Raw genomic sequence first — 15974 nt, 5'->3', positions numbered from 1 at the left:
TTAGATCTTTGAAGTTTTTCTTTTGATAATCTCTACATTTATATTTTTCTAACTTAACTTGGTTAATGAGTTCTCATCGTCAACAGTTTGGCACCGTCTGTGGGAAGAACAAGCATCAAGCCAGCGTTCTTCCATCACTTCCAACAAAGAAAGATGCTAAGACGTTCAAAATGCCTACGACAAATACAAGATGATGAGATTCTTCGGGATGAAGTAGAGCGGAGGGCTTCCAAGAAAGACCCCCCTCCGCCCAAGCATGGAGGTAGACCGGAAGAGCCTCTTCCCCCAAGGGAGGAGAAGGAAGCATCATCCTCGGCCCTCCGGCTCGACGAAGTTCATTCAGAGCCACCAGTGCATCCACTTTGCCGACCTCTGGTGGCACCACGCTCATGCCACCAAGACCCAGGTCCATCGACGCACGGGCCAAGCAACGGTCCCGGGGTACGCTTGGTAAGTTCTAGCTCAAGGATTCGCTTCTACAGGGATGAGATTCAAGAGTTACATAAAAATACTCGAAGGCTGGAAACCATGATAGAGAACATGCAGGAGGTCTTAAATGACCTACTGCAAGGAAAGTCAAGCATACCCCTTCCTAGGCGCAAAGAGAAGGAGCATGAAAAAGGGGAAGACACTTTCCCCATAGACGATGGGGGAACTCGACTTTCCACCAGTAAAACTCCCTCGACAAGGTCCCAAGGGGAACATAGGCCGACGAAATGCCCCCAAGAGCAAAGGCGGAAGGAAGATGATGGTCGTAAGAACGAAGCAGAACTCACCTCAAAATAAGCGCCCCCCGCGGTTCCCTCGAGGAACACCACCAAAGAAAGGGTTCAGTCTGAGGACCCGCAAGACTCCTCAAGCAAAAAGAGGAGGGGACTAGACACTAAAATGCGAAGCCCTCGGGACAAAATTACCACTGCACCTGGGGGGCACAAAGATAATGAAGAATTTGACTGTGATTCGCCCTTCACAAGGGAGATCCAGGCTGAGCAAATGCCCACTGGCTTAAGAGAGCCTCACATGACTCCGTTCGAGGGTACTACAAACCCAAAATATCACTTAGAATCCTTCAATAACTTGATGAAGTTAAGAGGGGTCAAAAACAGGGCAAAGTGCCATTGCTTTGTCGTTACGCTTAAAGGAGTAGCGTACAAGTGGTTCAAGAGGTTAAGGCCAGGAACAATCAAATCATGGCAGCAATTCTCTGATGAATTTCTTCAGCAACACCATGCAGCCTATGATTACGTCATGCCAATTACCAGCCTCGCTAACATAAAACAAGGCGAGAATGAAAGTCTGAAGAACTATATCCATAGGTTCAATATGGAAGCAACGAAGGTGGGAAGCTTAACCAAAGCAGAGCTCAAGATGGCTATTACAGCCGGAGTACGACTAGGAACAGGTTATGGAGTAACATGCTCAAAACAAAAGTTTCGAATTTGGATGATTTCTTCGAGAGAGCACAGAAGTACATACGTGTGGAAGAGGGCCATAAGAACTCAAATGTTGAAGAAAGCGAACCTTCCTCCAGTCGCCCTACTACCAATACGTCTGAAGATTCCATATAGAAGGGGGCGTCGTGCTAGAGGGGTCGTTGACCAAGTTTGAGATTGAACTAAGACCATTTAGCCATGAAAGTCCCGACCCGAGGGGAGATCACCTCAAAAATTGCAAAAAGGGTCTCAAAAGTAGATGCCTACAAAAAGGGGTCTCAAAAGTAGATGCTTGCAAAAATGGTCTCCAAAGTAGACGCTTGCAAAAAGGGTCTTAAAAGTAGATGCCTGCAAAAAGGGTCTCCAAAGTAGACGCTTGCAAAAAGGGTCTCAAAAGTAGACGCCTGTAAAAAGGGTCTCCAAAGTAGACACTTGCAAAAAGGGTCTCAAAAGCAGACCCCTGCAAAAAGGGTCTCAAAGTAGACGCTTCCAAAAAGGGTCTCAAAGAAGACGCTTGCAAAAAGGGTCTCAAAGAAGACACTTGCAAAAATAGTACTATGCCCAATGACGAGAAGGACGTTTCTCGCAAGAAATAATAAGCGCGCGCGAAAATATATAAAAGGATAACTAGAACTCAAGGGGTCAATATATCCTTATAGATACGATCAAGGTGCACCAAAGAGAGACCTATCGAACCCCCTTTCGCGTGGGCTCCAAAGGACCTCGAGCATGATAAATACAAAAAAAAAATGAAAAAAGAGGAAGAGTCTACAAGAACGCCTAAAGGCCTCCCTATAGACTAGGGGCAAGTGTCGATACCAAAAATCCACCATAAAAAAAATCTCCAGTACATGGTTAAAATACAAGGCTGAAGGTCACTTAGTCACATTATCAGACTCAGACCTGTAAGTCTTGTGAAACCGGGAGATTGTCCCAAGGGAAGCATCACCTTATGAGCCGTGAAGTATGGCCTTGCTAGGCTAAGAGGCCAAGCTATGCGTTACGAGAGGGCAGGTGCACGAGGCCCTCGCATAGCGAGGCCCTACTTGTCTTGACGCTGAGGGATGTCGAGGGCACCGAAGCTGTGAATGTAGTAATTATTCCCTTGTGAATTCCATCCAAGAGAGCCAGCCTCGCTATGCGAGGCTCACGGCTGGCCTCCTATGCGCGTCGTATCTACGCGAGACATTGCTTCCTGCCTCCAAGTGATCACATGGGGTGCAGCCTCGCTAGACTTCCTGTGTCCCGCATGCATAGACGCATGCATCCGAACATAGGTCTCAAAGGGCCGCCTCGCTATGCGAGACACTCTAAGGACCCTGAACCCTCTCGCTATGCAGGGCACTTCGCTAGGATTTTCGCGTGCACCTTGCCTCGCCTCACGCACCAGCCACGACACCTGCTACGGGCGTTCCTCCCAGCCACCTGGGCAATAGTGTGCTCGCCGAAGGAGGAGAAATCAAAGTTTGGATCCTGCCTCCATACACCGCAAAGGGCACGCTCTATGGACCTATATTCTATAGCTGCCCTATCCGCCTCTAAGGAAGCGACCCTCTCCTGCGACGCAGCCGCGGTAGCCTTGGCACCCTAGAGTTCGATCTCTAGGCTGGTGACCCTTTCCTGCAACATTGTGGCCTTGGCAATCGCCCTTTTCTTCTTTTTCGATGAGGTAGAAATTTTTGCCAAGGCCTTTTCTAGCATAGACCTGGTTTCAGCAAGCTCCCCCTCAAGCTCCTAGACCCGAACCGCAAGACGGTCCCTCTCGGCATTCGACTTGGAAAGGTTGTGAGCCGAGTCGGCAAACCGCTGAGCCATGGTATAGGCCTGACATAATGACCTATTTATAAGAATCAAAGAGAAGAGTCTACCAGAGCACCTAAATGTCCTCTCCTAGACTGGGGGGCAAGTGTGGATGCTCAAAATTCAACACTGGTAAAGAACCCACATCTCATGCCTAAGGTCCCTGGAAGGTTCAAAGCAACCATGTTTGAAGTCCATTTGAACCCTCAAATTAGTGCTCAAAATGACCCTGCTCCAAATGACCCTACTCAAAATGACCCTTCTCCAGATGACCCAGCTCCAAATGACCCAGCTCCAAATGACCACTCCACCTTGGACACTAGTAAAGAACCCAAGCGTCTCGCGTGCCTAGCGCACCCCGCGTGCCCCGTGCATCCCGCTCGCCTCACAACACCACCAGGAGACAAGCGTCTCGTGGCCCCCAAGACGCCACGCGCAACAGTCACGCCGTGGTCCTCGTGGTGGCCTCCTCTCACACACCAGCCTCGTCCTTAGGGGTGTCCACGTGGTGACCATGGAGCAAGAAGAGTTAGAATACGGATCGTACGGTGTCCATGCTAGACAGGTAGTGGCAGTACAAGAATGGTACATGGTTAGGATTCCCTTAACATGCTTATGAGATCCGTACCCAACAAGTAGTGGAGGCATAATATGGTACCAAGACAGGAGTACGTTTGTAGACCCCTGACACGTACTAGAGCAAACCCCCACTCTTCCAACACCACTACCCCTGAAACCACTCTCCTGATAGTGTACTTGTGTACCATCTGGTCCCCTTGACCACAATGTATCAGGGGCCATTAGAGCCCACTATAAAAGGAACCACACTTCCACATGGGAGGGGGTTGGAAAAAATACTGTAGCACTACACCATATGAAATACAAGTTCATTTCACCATTTTCTTTCTGCAACTGTTCTTTGAGTTCTCAATTAGATCTTTGAAGTTTTTCTTTTGATAATCTCTACATTTCTATTTTTCTAACTTAACTTGGTTGACGAGTTCTCACTGTCAACAGTCAACTATATGATATGACTAGAATAGATAATAACGGTATGTTTACTTATCTTATCAACTGTCAATATCGGTCCAGTCTGATGTAACAAATACATCCGATCTTATCTACTTTGGTAATGTTCTAGAAAGAACATAACACTGTAATGTGTAAGTAGATCATTTCGTAGATTGGCAAGTCAGTGTAAATCCTGAACACTGACTAATCTTAGGACTAACTTATTTTGAACATATAATCATATTTATATTCCACTGTGATTATGTCACTATAAATAAGATTAAATAATCATGAAAATAATCATGATGTTTATATTATGTCGCTATATGCTTGAGATTTAATAGAAGTTTATATTAAACAAATAATCATGAAAATAAAACATGTGAGTAAAGTGATTGACCAAGTCAAAAAATAATTTCTATTCTTTTATTGATAAGAAAATGAGATTACAAAGAATTTGAGTTTTAATTAGGGCATAAAACCCCAACAATCCATACACAACATCCATGGTTATATCATCCCATTTCCATTCTGGAGTGCCCAAAGGTTGTAATAACCCCACTGGCCTTTGGTGTTCAACTTTCATTTGCTGAAAAGTTAGGCACTTAGTGTTGGATCTTGGAATTTAAATCTAGATGCATGCTCCCTATTATTTTTTCAAAAACGTAATAGAAACATAGAATAACATGACATACATATGAACATCAAATTTGTAAATTAAAAACAAACACAAAGATGTAGAAACTTACAAATCTGCAGCGGAACAATGACTCATTCCTTTAGATTCTCTAACCTTTGATTTTTGGTGGTAGCAAAGTATTGTCAAGAATCTAAATCGCTTATATTGTGCCAAAGTCTTCCAAGCCTATCTCTAAATCAAGTCTAGCAAAGTGTGGGCAAGCTCTCAGCACATGAGATATAATTAGAGAGGAAAGAACAAGAGAATGAGTGACCAAGAAAGGATTAGACTGTCTAGGTTTTCACTTACCCAATCAATCAACTGAGACTCACTCATGAAAATCCTAGACATCACATTCCTTATATAGGCAAATTAATGAGATTTATTTAAATTTAAATTAATTAAAATAATAAACAAAATATCAAAGCCTTGGACTTCCACAAATGGACTTGGCCCAATCTTTTTGTTTTGAATTTAAATCCCAATTGGGCCTAAATTCAAAATATTTTTATTTATTTATCTTTCAATTAATTAATTGAATCCTTATTAACATTAACTAATTATAATTTAAAACTTGATTTAATATTATTTATTTATATTGTCATCAATTTAATATTAATAAAATTTCTCAAAGTTTCTCTTTTATTCCTAAATTCTTATTACATGTAAATATCATTAAATTAGTAGGTCAATTTGATATTTCTAATTGGTAATTAAATCAATTGTTTGAGATTATTAAACTTGATTTGATAAGATATGACACGGGGACCATGGATCCATGAACCCAAGCTACAGTAAGTTCCCATGAGTTTATCACATTCCAAGTAACGCCCTCATTAACACATTCAACAAGGTATAGTGTCTCTATTGGAGAACACTTGTCATTTGATCCCAAATCTTTGAGCCTTTGGCTCCTTCTAGGCCATTGAGGTTGCTCACCAACTATTCTAGGAGTCTCCTCTTGAGACTCTCTAGTTTGAGTTGGTTCTAACTCGTTGTCATCATATGACATGTTCTCAAAGAAATCAACCTCTCTAGATTCAATTATTACATTAGACTCCAACTTTAATAATCTATAAGATTTGCTATTTCAGACACAACCCACAAATGCACATCTTATAGCTCTTCAGCCCAACTTGGTCCTTTTTGGATCGGTGCTCTTGCAATAAGCAAGACACCCCCATGCTTTAAGATAACCAATGTTTGGTTTCTTTCCTTTCCATAACTGATATGGAGATATATTTTTTTAATGGGAATACGATTCAAAATATGACAAGCGGATAGCAAGGCTTCACCCCACAAACTAAAATTCAATTTAGAATGTAATAGCATAACATTAATCATCTTATTAAATGTTCTATTCTTTCTTTCCGCTATACCATTTTGTTGTGGAGTATAAGGGGCTGTACATTCATGAATTATTCAATGTTCTTCACAAAACAAGTTAAATTCATTTGAAAAAAATTCAACACCCCTATCACTTCTAAGTATTTTAATTTTCCTTTCAAGCTGATTTTCAACTTCCCCTTTATACACTTTAAACACATCAAATGCTTCATCTTTATTTTTAACCCTTACCCTTGTCCTTGCCATTTCCTTTCCCCTTGTTAGGAGGATTTTCCACAACATTTGCTTATAGGTCTCTCTATTGGACTTCTCTTCATTCATATCTCTAGAATGAGATTCCTCCTCAATTCTCAAGTGTTTGAGAATTTCCTACAAAGAAATCTCTTCATTTCTATGGAGCATATTTTTCCTATAGCCTCTCCATGAAGGAGGTAACTTGGCTATAATGGCACCCACAAGAAATTGTTCTGGCAATACAATTTTAAGAGTAGACAATTTATTCACAATAATTTGTAGCTCATGAATTTGAGGGAGAAGGGGTTTATCATCATAAAATTTAAATTCTATATATTGAGTAATAAATAATTTCTTAGTACCTTCCTTTTCCGCTTTGTACTTCTTTTCCAAGGCCCCCCAAATCTCATTGGTGGTCTTGGTGTTGGTGTAGAGATCATAGAGCTTATTCGATAGGGCATTAAGGATGTGACCCATACAAATCAATTCATCTTCTTCGTTCTTACTCCTTTCTTTGACAACTTCTTGAATATCATCTTCTTTGGGCTCTTCCAAGGCTTTTAGGTATTTATCCAAGGCATAGAAAATTTTCAAAGTGGTGAGCTAGAATCTAATTTTGTCTTGCCAACGAAGAAAGTTAGTCCCATCAAACCTATCCAATCTAACAAAGTCTTTAGTAATGAATTTCAATGCCGAAAGAGAGTTAGATAATTCCATGATATGTTATCTTAGATTATAGAGTATTAGAATGTTGGGGGAGAGTGAGATAACACCACCACAAGAAATAAAATCTACACAAAATTTGGATTGAAAGAGACTTAAAAGAGATTGAGAAAGAACATGCAAACCCAAGTAGAAGAATGGTGTTCTTCAACTTTGATGAAGCTTCAAACCCTAGGCAAGACCACCACTTTGAGCAAATCATTAAACAAACCCTTGAGTAAACAAACACAAACCAAGGCTTATACACGTTGTAGAACACTGTCCTAATACTCTATTTCCCAGCCATCATTGATGCTTGAGGCCTTCTCTTGAAGCAATGAGGATTGAGATTGAACAAGCCTTCAACTCTTTAAGCCAAGCACTTTCTTGGAGAGAACTAGAGATTCTTGGAGCTAAAGAGAGAGAGGGTAGAGAGAGATTGGAGAGAGTGATAAAGTCTTCCAAGTCACTGTTTTTTACCCTTATATATAGTAGGCACCGTCATTATGTCCAACCAATAGAATTAGACTTGGAAAACACATCATTTAGAGCTTTTACGATATTTAATGTAATATAGTAGGCGACGTGTCACCGCATGCAGGCGATGCATCGCTTGTTAGGATTTCTTGAAACCCTAGATAATAGGCGATGTCTCGCCTCTTGGGTGGCGATGTATTGCCACCCTCTCTAATTTTGGACACTTCCAAAGGTCCCAAAATTGCTCCAAATGCCACCAAACTTTTTGGGAACCCCTAGATACTCTCATGTATCACTTTGGATCCAAATTTGCATTTTATAAGTGCCTACAATTGAAGCTCAAATTCACATCTTCATATGTTAATTCTGCTAAGTGTTTATACCTTGCTTGTATTTTAACACTTATCATTTGTATTTAACCAATCATAACATTCACAATCCAAAAAGGTGAATAAAAAACATGCCGGCCTAAGCAAAAAAATTAAGGTTTGACCCCAGTTCCTTTTTAAATCTCTGATCGTGGAGTTAAGTAGGCTGCATATGTACATGCTGCCACCAAAATTCTCCAACCCATGGCTGATCCAACTTCTCCTTTCCCTTACCTGCACCGCATAACACTCGTGAGCGAAGGTTCAACAAGAAAACATAGACATGCTTATGAATAGTTAATAACAGATTTCAAAATCTTATCTGGCATGCATAGTAGTAATAGTTTTACTCATGCATGCATTCAATCCAACTAAGTGACTATAGAGCCACCCCGGGGCCCTTAGCCCTAAATAGTGATAACTAGCCACAAGGCTAGTCAAGCATACCTGACGCTTTTATTTCTAAGCGACCATAAGGTCGTTCAAGCGTATGTCATGCTTCTGGATAGGCCTAACCTTGCCGACCTATGCTCAACGCTCTATTGCCGCCTTTGAATCATAAGTCAAGCCTTTCAATCAGATAATATAGACAAGCATAAATCATTTATCACAAATATGTTCAATACAATCAGACATGTTTAATAAAACATCTCAATCATATTTATAACCATGTTCAATGACCAGGCTTAAGCCCTAACCACAGACTAGGTGCAGTTTCTTACCTTAGGTCCTTAACGAGACCTGTATCATGATGCCTTTCCTCCTGAGCCAATCGATGAACCCTAGTCACAACCATAAAATTGAATAACCATCAATAATGAGCGAATAAAGGCTTCCAGACCAATTTCTACCCACGGGGACCTCGAATTCTACTAAACCAAGTAGTAGAATCCTTCCCGAGCCCTTAGGTTTGAGTCCCCACAACTCAAAACCTCACTTGGCCATTTTCCCCATTTAGAGTCGCGACCCTCCCCTGAAGGACCACGACGCACCTCTAGGCAGAGAGCCCCGAACCACAAAGGCACAGGACACATGCCACGGCACACCTACCAAGCACCGCAGTGCCAAGGCTGTTTAGAAGAACCCCAACGCCTCTGAGTTCATGCGGGTCGAGCGCTCCAAGAATTTCACCATGACGCAACCCCGCACACCCAGAATTCCAACATTTTCCAGTGATTTTCTCCAAACTAAAACCCCTAAAATCAGCTCCCAAACTTCAACTAAACCCAGAATTTGGTTCTAAACTCATAAAAACACATCACAGGCAGAAAATAAACCCCAAAAACAAAGCCAAAAACTCATCATAACTCAAAATCCCAACCTTGAGTTTAAAACTCAAGAACATAAAAACCAAGCCAGCAATTTACCAAAAACAAAGTAAAACTCTTACCTCAATTGAGTAATTATGGCCTTAAGCTGAACTTCAAACCAATTCCCAACTCTAAGCTCCTCCAAGCATGCCAATTCCAAACCCCTTCTTCTCAAAATTCCAATCCAAAATAGGAAAGAGAGAGAGAGAGATAACGAGAGAGAGAAAGGGAGGTGTTTTACGGTTAGTGTTATCTGATTATTTTGAATGCTTCTAATGGACTAAGCCATTCCAAGGCTAGGGAAAAGACCAAAATAACCCTTGTCCAAACCTTAGCTCTTTAATGTCCTCAAGGGCAAAATGGTCATTTGCCACCATTTGCCACTAATCCTTATTTAATACCATATTTCAAAATTAATCACATAATAATTCCCATTACCCAATAAATCCTGGTAATGTACTAAATTACCAAAATACCCTTAGACTCACCCCGAGTCAGATATTTAACCCTGTTGTGAATTTTTTGCTAATTTGCTCACTTAGATCGTTTCATGCCAAATAACTCTCAATGGGTCAAAATTATGGAAATATCCTTCTAATAAGAAACGAGTCCACATGCATCCTTAATACACCTAAACATGCTAGAATAGTCATATGATAATATAAATCACATAATTCATATAATCATAAAATGCACATAATATCTATTTATGCCCTCCCGACACACTAATCAAGGCACTAAGCTTGATTAGAAAATTTGGATGTTACAGTATGGCTCCAGGATTTATGAACTTTGTTAAATTCTAGGATTTTTTATTTTTGCTCTGAGTTTCCTTAACTTAGTTTTCATTCGAATTTGTTTTGAAAACTCGAGCTTTAAAAAGCCGCAATTTTCTAAATTTCCAAATTCTAAGTTGTCGAATATCCCAAAGACTATGGGAAGTCTATGGGTTATATGCCCCCTAAGCGATCATAATTTAAAAATGTTCTAGATTGCTTTTACATAATCAACTTGTGCTAAATAACAAGAATAAATTGAAATTTTTTGTCACTATGTTTAAATTACACATCAACCTTATACTATTCAAATTGAAAGAACAAGAGATATGGATTTTCTACTTAAGCCTTACATGAGATGAAATAAATAAAGTCTAACAAAGATTCTTATCATTGGTTATACTCTCTTGAGATGCAAGGCATTCCAAGTTCGTGGAACCATATCTTTGTTTAACCGAGCTAGTTTGAAGGTTCATTCCCGTAAGATCTCTACCATCTGATAGGGTCCTTCCCAGTTTGGTCCTAGTACACTGTCTTTAGGGTCATTGTTAGCTAGGAATACCTTCCGGAGCACTGGATCTCCTAGTTCGAGTCTCCTCTTTTGACCTTTGAGTTGAGCTAGTGTGTCACCCTTTGCTGGCAATGGGTGAGCTATAGCTGAGAATCTTCTTGTCGCTCTTCAATTAAATCTAGAGATGCATTAAGCAGGTTGTGATTTCAATCCTGGTCAAAGGTCTTTTGTCTGTGGGACATTACCAAAGCCTCAATTGGGAGCATAACTTTGCTTCCAAAAGTTAGAGAGAGGGAGTATGTCTGGTGGAAGTGCGATGTGAGGTCCTGTAGGCCTAGAGAACTTGTGGGAGCTGCTCAAGCCATAGCCCTTTAACATCCTCTAGTCGTTTATTTAGATTTGCCTTAAGGGTTTTTTTTACTTCCTCGACCTGCCCATTGGCCTAAGGGTATTTCACTGAAGAGAAACTCTTAACTATGTCGTATTTCTCGCATAAAGTTGTGAACAGGTCACTGTCAAATTGGGTCCCGTTGTCCAACACAGTCTTCTTTGGGAGTCCAAATCGACATATTATGTTCTTTACAACACAATCCAGTATTTTCTTTAAGGTTATAGTTGCCAGGGATTCGTCCTCAACCCACTTTGTGAAATAGTCGATTTCTACAACCGCGTAGCGAACTCCTCCCTTTCTAGTTGGCAACGATCCAATTAGGTCGATCCCTTATACAACAAATGGCCATGGAGAGGATATCATGGTTAGCTCCATGGGTGCGGCTCGGGCGATGGTGGCAAAGAATTGGAATTTATCACACTTGAGGACATATGAAGTCGAGTCCTTTTTCAGTGTGGGCCAAAAAATAGCCCTGCCTTAACACCTTTAGGGCCAAGCTTTGCCCCCTTGGTTGGTCTCCACAAAACCCTTCTTGAATCTCTTTGAGGATAGCTTGCACTTCCTCGGGAAAGACACATCTTAGAAGAGGCATAAAGTTACCTTGTCTATATAGAATCCCCTAGACCATAATATACCTCAGGACCTGGTATAGCAGTTTTCGTGCATCCTTGCAGTCTATAGGTAGTTTTCCAGACGTGAGGTATTCAATGATTGGAGTCGTCCAGGTCGGTCCTTCGTAAATCATTCCGACCTCTGTTGACTCTTCATCTATGATTGGTTTTTCCAAGAATTCAATGGGTACCACATTCAATGTGTCCGCTTCTTTGGTGGTAACGAGTCAGGCCAAAGCATCTGTATTTGTGTTCTGCTCGCGTGGTACTTGTTCATTTGACTAGAATTCAAACTTTGACAGTTCACTTTTCACCTTAGCTATATAAGCTGCAATTTTGTCAGTGGCTTGTATAATATTTTAAACTAACTGAGTTAAATGGCCCACTTCAATAGAAGTTCCGATGCTTCAGGTTTCTGCAAGACCTGCCTTAAAGGTTGATCGGTTAAGACTTGTATTGTGTGGGACTGAAAATATGACCTAAGCTTCCTTGAAGCCAAGATTAAGCAAAAAACAAGTTTCTCAATAAGAGGATATCTGGATTCAACTCCCATAAGCCTCTTACTGGTGTAGTACACTAGTTTATGTGCTTGATTTTCTTCAAGAACTAACACAACGCTAAATGTGTTCTCCGTTATTGCTAGGTATAAGTATAGACATTCCCCAGTAACTGGTTTTGATAAAATAGGGGGGGGGGGGGGGTTCGGCTAAATTCCTATTCGAATTCTTCTGTCCATTCAAATCATTTGTTTCCTCTAAGCAAATTATAAAAGGCGAGGCGTTTGTCTGTGGACTTGGACACAAACTGATTTAAGGCCTCAACATTTCGATCGGGTGATGACATTTCGAACAACGATATGATTTTTTTAGGGTTTGCCTCGATCCTCCCTGAGTTAACTATAAAGCCTGAAAATTTCTCTAATGAGACTCCAATGTGCACTTTTGGGGGTTCAACTTCATATTATACTTTCTCAATATGTAAAAACATTCTTCTACATCGGACACATGGTTATTGGAAGTTTTTCACTTGACGAGCATGTCATCGACCCACAATTCCATGTTTACTCTGATCTGGTCAACGAACATTTTGTTGACTAGCCTCTAATATGTGGCACTAGCATTCTTTAGCCCGAGTGACATGACTATGTAGTAGTACATTGTGTTCGATCATGAAGCTGGTGTGCTCTACGTCTACAAGGTTAATCGTGATCTAGTTATATCCAAAATACATGTCCATGAAGGACATAAGCTTGTGGCTACCAGTGCGTTAACTAGCTGGTCTATTCTTGGCAGTGGAAAACAGTCTTTTGGACATGCCTTATTCAAATAGGAGAAGTCAATGCAGTTCCTCCATTTTCTGTTTGGCTTTGGAACCAAAATAGGGTTGGCAATCTAGGTCAGATATTTTGCCTCTCTAATGAACTCGCATTTCAATAGGCGAGCTACTTCTTCCTCTTAAGCTTCTCCTCACTCCTTCCCTAATAGCCTTTGTTTCTACTGTTTCGCAGGCACATTTTTGTCCAAGTTTAGGGTATGCATAATCACACTTGGACTAATTCCAACCATATCTTCGTGTGACTAGGAAAAGACGTCGAGATTTTTCCTCAAAACCTTGACCAACTCCTTCCTTCATTTAGGTCCTAGATTCTTCCCAATCTTCACCACTCTGGAAGGTGTCTTTGGGTCGAGAATTATTTCTTCGGGCTCCTCTAGAGCCTGGAGCTCAGATCGGTCTTCACCTATTCTTGGGTCAATTTCATCTGATTGTGCGACCTCATTGTCGGTCTCCTAAGATTCTTTGGCTTCTTCAGCAATTTCCATTGCTTGAGACTCATTATTCTCTTCAATTACCACCATGGCCTGCTGCCCGGGTTGTGACTTTCCCTTCATGGCAATATTGTAGTATTCCCTGGAAGCAAGATGATCCCCTATTACATTGCATATCCCTAAGGATGAAGGGAACTTCATGGCCAAGTGGTGAACAAAAGTTATGGCCTCGAATGCCATCAATGTTGGTATTCTCAAGATCGTGTTGTAAGCTGTTGGGCAATCAATTACAACAAACTTAAGCATTTTTTAACAACTCGTGCTTCTTCTCCCAAGGTTACAACGAGCCCAATCGTTCCTATTGCTACCATTCCTTCTCCTGAAAACCCATAAAGAGTTATCGAGGTCACCTTAAGGTCGATTATAGATAGTCCCATTTTTTCAAGAGTGGACATCAACACATTCATTGAGCTCCCATTATCAATCAAGATTCTTCTCACCCTCCAATTAGAAAGATGAATGGTTATCATGAGTATATCATTATGAGGGAATTGGACATGGCTAGTATCTTCTTTTGTAAAAATGATTGGTTGTTCATCCAATTGCTGTTGTTTGGATAACCTCTGCTCTAAAGTAAATACTGCACCCTTATGAATCTTTAGCTCCTGGATATATCTTTTTTGAGCTCCATTTCTTGTACCTGGTGGGTGAGGTTCGCCTGCAGTGGTGATTATATCTCTTCCTTCAATAAGAGGGGGGAAGATCTAGTTGCCAGGAGTTGGGAAAGATGCTGCTGGTTTTATTTGGTTTCCCTGACCTAGTTGAGGATTTTGTGATGCTCGTTGATTAGGGGCTACCCTGTTCCGAGCATATTGTGCTAACGGTCCAGCTCAGATGAGTGTCTCAATCTCATCCTTCAATTGACGGAAATCGTCAGTTTTGTGGCCAATGTCATTATGAAAATGATAAAATTTTGTCAGATCTCTCTTTGCCCGCTGGTACTTCAGGGGCTCTGGCTTCTTCCATGGAAGACGGGCAGAATTAACCATATAAATGTGTTCCCACGTATTTGTTAGGTCGATCTACGTGGTGAAGATAAAAGTGTACTTCTCCCTGGGCTTATTCTTTTTGGACCTAGTCTGGTCACCCTTAACATTCCACTTTCATTTATTACATATTGCTTGGTTGTTATGGACCGCGGGTTGGGTAGTAGCTACAACATCCATCACCACTCCACTGGGCTGAATAGAGGTCTGGCTGGTTCCTGCGACTGTAGACTATGATTCTTCTAGGTTGACCCACTCCTGTGCTCGAGCCAAGAACTCGTCCGTACTCTTTACTCCTTTCCTTTGGAGTTCCTTCCATAGTTCTCCACCCACGACGATCCCTGTCCTCACAGCCATGACCTTGGCACTTTCATCAGTGTCTCTAGCTCGTGCTGCTATATTGGTGAACTAGTTGAGGAAGGCCTTCAAGGATTCACTAGGCTATTGTTAAATGTTGGCCAACGAGTCGGCCTCAACTCGAACTTCTTTTACAGCCCAAATCTAGCTCTCGAACTTGGTGGACAATTTTTTCCAAGAGGTGATCGAGTGTTTCTTATTCTTGTTAAACCGTAACTTGGTTGGTCCTGTCAAAGTAGCCGGGAATAGGACACACCTCAAGTAGACACTAATGTTATGGGTCATCATAAAAGTGTTGAAGGTCCCAATGTTATTAGACAGATCAGTACTTCGTCATATGTTGGCATATTTGGCATTCTGAAGCCAACGGGATAGGGAGCTGTCGCAATGTGAGGAGGAAAAGGCTCGAGCTCCTCATTAGAGTCGCAATCGTCCACATTATTCCCAAATAAAAGTCTCTTCATATGCTCTTCCATTAGAGCTAATCATTCAAGGGTTGGATCCTTTGTCTTTAGTTTATTTGGGAACTGGTTATCAGCTCCCATCCTATCTTGTGTGTTATGTAGGTTATTGTCCCTCTGAGCCTGAGCCCTGTTGGGAGGGATGTTCCCATTGTCGCACACAATAGACAGATCTCTCATTGTTTGAGTATAGTTCAAATCATTGTATCGGTCTGGTTGTCCTCTTTGCAGCTTAAAATGATCACGCATATCAAACTGAGAATTGGAACATGTAACAATGCCCCTATAATACTATCCTTTCAAATGATGACCACTTGGTAATTAGTAAGAAAATAAAATAATTATGAAAAAGCTCTAGTGGGGTCTTAACAAAACATACAATATAGGCCCATCTATTTAAAAATAAAATTACAATGTCTTTTATGCAAATATTTAAAATAAAAGTATAAAGTCCCACTGCAATTGTTGGCGTTAACTAGATCAATTTCCGTCCATCAGAGCCCCACGACATACATACTCAGACCCAAGAACACCTCACATCACCATGCGTGCCAATGAGAAGCTCTATTGCCTACTTGAAAGGGGGAAAGGGGGGTGAGTTAAAAGCACGGTAAGGAAATACAAACGAAGAAACAAAAATTCGCATAAGCACAATACGAAACTATTCTCATCATACATAAGCTTACAACATATC

The sequence above is a fragment of the Humulus lupulus genome, chromosome 2 (genome assembly GCF_963169125.1).
Source record: "Humulus lupulus chromosome 2, drHumLupu1.1, whole genome shotgun sequence".
NCBI classification, from domain to species: domain Eukaryota; kingdom Viridiplantae; phylum Streptophyta; class Magnoliopsida; order Rosales; family Cannabaceae; genus Humulus; species Humulus lupulus.
The sequence above is the reverse complement of the archived record's forward strand: the minus strand, read 5'-3'. Positions refer to the sequence as shown.